At 42.9% G+C, this 5,984-nt stretch overlaps 1 long non-coding RNA gene across 1 annotated transcript; it reads left to right on the top strand.

The window, feature by feature from the left end:
• The first annotated feature begins 1,101 nt into the window (after window positions 1-1,101).
• LOC148219453 (uncharacterized) lies at window positions 1,102-4,416 on the top strand. Its single transcript, XR_015799774.1, has 3 exons — window positions 1,102-1,171; window positions 2,361-2,475; window positions 4,354-4,416. It is a non-coding gene; the product is annotated as an uncharacterized LOC148219453 (long non-coding RNA).
• Window positions 4,417-5,984: the final 1,568 nt, after the last annotated feature.

Below are 5,984 nucleotides of genomic sequence, written 5' to 3'. Positions count from 1 at the left end.
ACATGGGGAGATCTAGCAGGAACTGGCTCGGTTAGAATGAATCTGGGGGAAATCAAAAGTTAATTTTGACATGGATCCCTTCTCAATCATACAAAAATACTCCTTTTTAACTCTTGGAGAAGAAGAAGGGAAGTATTGGAGATACTTCCTTTCTCTGTGTCCTTGCAGCATGCCTTCCCGCTCTGTGTCTGCCTTCTCTTGCTCCAGAGCACATCCTGTTGGGATGTTTGTAGCCTGTATGATAGCAAAGAAGTTGGTAGCGATTGTAAGTACCTTGCTACTTTGAAGCATAATGATAAACAGCTGTGTATGAAAATGTCTTGATTTCTTTGGCTGGTAGTGTCTGGTGTCTGTAGGCACTGCTGGCATCTGTTCCGTGTGCTGAGATTCAGCACATGGCCTCTGTCATGTTTCCATGTCACACTGCACTGTGAAAGATGGGAATTTTGACTGTGGTCTGTTCCGTATCATTCAGACAGCCCTAATGTGGAGTGCGTGGAGAAAATGAGCATCCAGTATGAGCTGGTCGAGGGCAAATGTCAGGAGAAAGGGCAGATGTGCAAGTTGAGTGCCACAGCTTTTGGCTGTGATAGCCGTGGTCCAATGTGTCATTAGAGTAAAATGCGTCTGAGGATGCACCAGACATTGAGATAACAAGTGGAATTCCTTTTTAACCTCCGCCTTACTCTCTTCAAAAAGTAAGCCATCCCTTTGGTTGGTAGTAGTTGGTGTTTGTACTTGAAATGTGGAAAAGCCGTAACAAATGCCAGTAATGAAGGGAGTGCTGTCCTACATGAATGTGGACGATGCAAGGCGCCTCAGCCCTTGTGCTAAATCTGTCTTCTCTTGGGAAAGAAATTCCACCTCTGCCTCAATTTCTCCCTTTGTGTCCAACCAGATGGTATTGTTTACTAATCTAATATGGCATGTAGGAGGCTGAATCTATCTCTGTCCATCACAAGAAAAGAAACACTACGTTTAGCCAGGCTCTCTGAAAGCCACACAGTATTTCTTCTGTGCATGTCAATAATTTGTTCTTCTTTTCCTTCAGATGACCCTGTTAGATATGAACATTTGCACAGCAGAAGATGCTGAAGTTGTGCACTCCAACATGCTTCAGATGACTGAGAAACGAAAATGTAGGTTTGAAGAAGAAGTGGAGCACGTGGATGTACGTTTCTTTTATTTGATGACATATATCTTCATCACTCCTTGGGATTAGTCTGTTCTTCCTGTGCTCCCACCTGCAATGCCTTCTGCGTGGTAGGCTATTGATGTCACCTTAGAAAGAGGTCCATAGTGTGACAAAACACTCCAGAGCAACAGTTTGGTGTGGAAGAGTTTCATGTGGAAGTGTTCATAATTCTTGTGTTTATTATTTGTAATAGAAATAGATTGTATTTTTATGATCATTTCTATCTGAAATACATAGGATAGCGATGAATGACGTATGGCCCAGTCTGCTTAAGATCAGACTTTAGGAATAGCTGGACATGATCTCCCAAATGTCTTCCAATCTTTTCTATACATAAAAAAAGTCGGGCAGTTGTTTCTAAAGGGATAAATGATAGAATGTGATTTGGTGCTTTATGGTGCCAGAATAAACAGAAGTTTTGAGAATCCGCATTCTTACCAGTTTACTTGGAGACTGATTTTTTTTTACTCTCCAGATAGAAGGCACCATGTTGGATACCAGTCGTAAAATTCCAGGCAGCCTTTTATCATGTTACATATCCTCTTACTCATTCATTTCACCTTCCAGCAGTTTAGAAAGAACTTGTCCACTTGAATGTTTTTCTTTGGAGTGATTTGAAGGAGACGGCTAAATGGCCATAATCCAGGTAGAAACATAAAAACAAGGGTGTGCTATAAAGACAGGACTTCTTAATGCAAAGAGCCCTCTGAAATTCAAAATACCTGCTATAAAATTAAAAATGTAATCTTTGACTTTTAGATGGGAATTTCTACTCTTCAGTTTCATTCTGTCAGGTGCATTTTTGCTAACTGCTTGATTCATGCTGAATGGACAGTCCTGTCTTATTGTTGGTATGGCAACAGTGATAGAGATCACTGCTGCTTTCTGTAGAAAGTGGCTGCAAGTTGCTATGACGAGATCTTGTGCAGGTCTAGAGTTTGATTGGATGTGAGGTTCTCATTGTTTCAGAACACCAACTTGGGGTGGCAGTGTCAGAGGTGTTCATTATCTAGGAAGATTTTCATAGGCGATGAGTTTTGCTGAGGTAGCTTTCTCTTCTGGGTGTAGAAGATATGTGCACAATTAACTTCCTTGAATCCTAAATAGTTGGGGAGATTTTAGTATCTACGAAACCATTTTTACTAGCTTTTTTATGTGGCCTTAGATGATGAAAGTGATCTGGATACAATCTTAGAAAAAAGGAAAACGGTGAGCTGTGAGGAAGAGCTGAAGGAGTATTTGGAGAACACCCTTTCTTCTTGAGATCAAATTAGAACAAGGTATGAATTTTGTATGGTAAACTTAAAAGGTAGAGCATCTTTGCTTTGCATCTTTGAATATTGGTTGTACTACTTAGGCCTTGTTTTAATGCTGTTGTGTGAAGGTATGGAAAAAGAGTGCTTTTCACTTCATGTAAGAATATAGAATAATGTCCCTACTGAACAAGGTTAAGGCAAATAATGCCCACGCTTTAGGAATGGGACAAAGAAAGACTGCCAGCATTCAAAAACCATAGCACATCAGTATTACTGTGCATACCATCACATCCATGCCTTATTCAGAAGGTAAAAGTAGTAGTGCAGATTCTTGGATCACTGGAATCAGAAGTTGGTCTGCACCATCATCACTTCACTCATAGATTTGATCTCATTCAAAGTTCTAGGAACTCAGATGTTTAAGACAGCCAAGCACTGGCAACTTTAAAAACCATCTAAAAATGGGTACAATACTGCTCTCCTTCCTGAAGATCTTAGCAGCAGCTCTGAAGCCATAGAGGAAGCAGCACTGTTCACACACCCAGGAGGTCTTTCCTACCTGCTCGATCAGAGGCACATTAGAAGAGCAGTATGGACCTGAGGGGCAGATGCACATACCTTCACACACCTCGCAGTGGGACTGTGGTTAGAGCTGGAGGTTTGATACTCTTCCTAATAATTTGAGCCGTTAAAACATAGCCGGAGGTAAGAGACCAAGTGAAAATACAATGCCAGGTTGTGGAAAGAGAATGTTACCTATCTGAACTCCTACAAAAATTCCCCATCATTTTCTTTGTTTAGGAGACCAAGCCAATGTCCGTGTAAATGAAACCAAGTGTGAATATTGATTTTTTCTTGAATCAAGACTCAGCTTTATGTCCAAGTCAAAGGCAAATAAACCAGAAAGGCTCCGCTGAGCACAGTGCAGAACTAACATGGAAGACAGTCATTTGACCTCTTATGTAAGCAGTGTTGGAATGGTTCCCCATCCAAAAGGAAGGATGTCAAATGCTTCTTTGGAAATATTTTAACTTCTGTGCGTTTCTTTCTTTGTAATGAACTAATCTCTAACAAGCCAGGACGTGATTGTGTTCAGTAGAAACAGATCAATGGCAACATTTAGCCTAAAGGTTTTATGAGATTGATAAGGAAGTTCGATTTAGATTTAAAGGCACTGTAGTCATTTTAAATTTTATTTCTCTCCGTACTTGAGTCTCTTAAACAGGGACCTTCAATTGGACAGGAACGGGACACTGAAGCAAATTGTAATGGATGATGTAATGGCTTACCCAGAAGCATTTTGTGGGAATTGATTTCTTCTAGGTATCCATCAGCCAGCATTTTAGTGTGAAGGGAATCTTCAAACAGGTAAAACAAAAATTCCCGTTGGTTTCAAACCTGACTGCTATATTAATTTTTCACTTTGGAGAAAATTTTCATGACCTTTAAAATTCAGACTGTATCAAGTATTGTTTCAGCCATTGAAGAAAGTGCTTTTGATAGAGATAGGAGAGGGAAACCAAAACATTTCTCAGAGCCACACTTTGAGCTCTGTCCTTGTTACAAACGGCACTTGAGCAAATTCATTTGCCTTTGGAACAGAAAACGACAAGGTAACAGGCTTATCATTACGGATTTGAGCCTTCCAGGTTCTTTAGATAGTAAGTGATCTATTCAAGATGATCTCTTCCTGAAATAGATCCATTTTGAGAAGGGATATGGATTTCTTAGAAGAAAGCAAATCCCTATGTTAAAACGGGTGTTTTTTGTTGTTGTTTTGCTTTTAGAACTTGCAAGGCACAATCGACTTCATAGTTCGAGATGCAGATAAGAGCACGACATTCCAAACAGGTGTTTCTTTTTGGTTGTTTTCCAATCTGTCTATCTTTGGATTGTAACCAGTAGAACTGTGCTTGAACTGGAAAGAAGTAGCGGAGGTTTCAGAAGTGGAACATGCGGTGGAACAGTAAGCTGAGAGCATTGTGCAAGGAGAGGAAAGAGGGGAAAATGGGAAGAGTTTCCTGAGTCGGAAGGGACCCCTAGGGATCGTCAAAGTCCAACTCCTGGCCCTGCACAGACACTCCAACAGTCCCACCCTCTGCATCCCTGAGAGCATTGGCCAAACGCTCCTGGACCTCTGGCAGCCTTGGGGCTGTGCCCATTGCCTGGAGAACCTATTCAGTGCCCGACCAGCCTCTGAGGAAAAAAACCTTTCCCTGATAGCCAGCCTAATCGTCCCCTGACACAGCTCCTGGCATTCCCTTGGCTCCTGTCCCTGGTCGCAGAGAGCAGAGAGCAAAGCTGTCCCTGTGCTGCCCTTGGGAGGAGCTGAGAGGTCCCAAGTGAGGTGTGAGCTCAGTGTCCTCTCTGCAGCTGAACCAAATGCCCTGAGCCACTCTTTGTATGGCTTTCCCTCCAGCCTCTTCGCTATCCCTGTGTCCCTCCTTTGGACATTTCTCCAATAGCCTGAGGTCTTTCTGACGCTGTGGCATCCAAAATTGCCCCCAGGGCTTGAAGAGAGCGCAGTCCCAGCCCAGAGCAGAGCGGGACAATCGCCTCTCTCGAGCGAGCGGTGCCAGAAGATAGGGACAGTTGTCAAAAAATCAGCTAGAGAAAGAAATCTAACAGAGAAACAGGTGATCTTGGCACAGGAAATGGAAGAAGCAGAGGAAGAAGAAGATGAGGAGAGGATTCCTTGTAAAAGTGAAGAAAATGAGCATGCAGAACAGGGACTAAGCATTATGCAGGTAAGTGAGCAAGAGAATAAGTTTGAAAGTGAAGGCAGTTTTGTCCAAAAGAAGGAGGAATAGGAAGTCTTTTTGCTGAGAATGAATAGAAAGTTTTTTTGCATTTAGTTTGTATACGAAGCGCACAGGGCTCTAGATCCTTTTGTGGGAAAACGGAGTGTGTAAAGTTGCCAATCATTTTGGACCGAATTTGGAGGTTTTTGGGGTCCCAGGTGAATTTGGGGTTGAATTCTGGGGATTTGGGGGTGCCCAGGTGAATTGGGGGGGGGGGGGGGGGGCGGGGATTTGGGGAGATCCAGGTGAGTTTTGAGGGGTCCTAGGTTGATTTTGGGGGAGAATTTGTGGAATTTTGGGTATCCCGGGTATCGAGGTTTGGGGTGAATTTGTGGAATGTGGGGAGTCCCAGTTGAATTTTAGGGGGAATTTCTGGAATTCTAGGGATCTCAGGGGAATTTGGGGGTGAATTTGGTGAAGTTTAGGGTATACATGTGAATTTTAGGGTTCTCAGGTGAGTTTTGGGGATGCCAGACGGATTTTGGGGTGAATTCTGTCGATTTTGGGGTATCCAGGTGAGCATTTGGAAGTCGTGGGAGAATTTTGGGATGAATTTGGGGGGATGCAGGTGGATTTTCCAGGGAATTTTGGTGATTTTTGGGAGTCCCAGATGAGTCTGGGAGTGAATTTGGTGGATTTGGGGGTATCTGGGAGGGTTTTGAGGGGGATTGGAGACATTTTGGAGTGAATTTGGGAGGTGTTGGGGGGACTGGGTCTTGGGGGTGATTTGAG

The sequence above is a fragment of the Sturnus vulgaris genome, unplaced genomic scaffold (genome assembly GCF_052056855.1).
Source record: "Sturnus vulgaris isolate bStuVul1 unplaced genomic scaffold, bStuVul1.hap1 Scaffold_112, whole genome shotgun sequence".
Lineage (NCBI taxonomy): Eukaryota > Metazoa > Chordata > Aves > Passeriformes > Sturnidae > Sturnus > Sturnus vulgaris.
The sequence above is the reverse complement of the archived record's forward strand: the minus strand, read 5'-3'. Positions and strand labels throughout refer to the sequence as shown.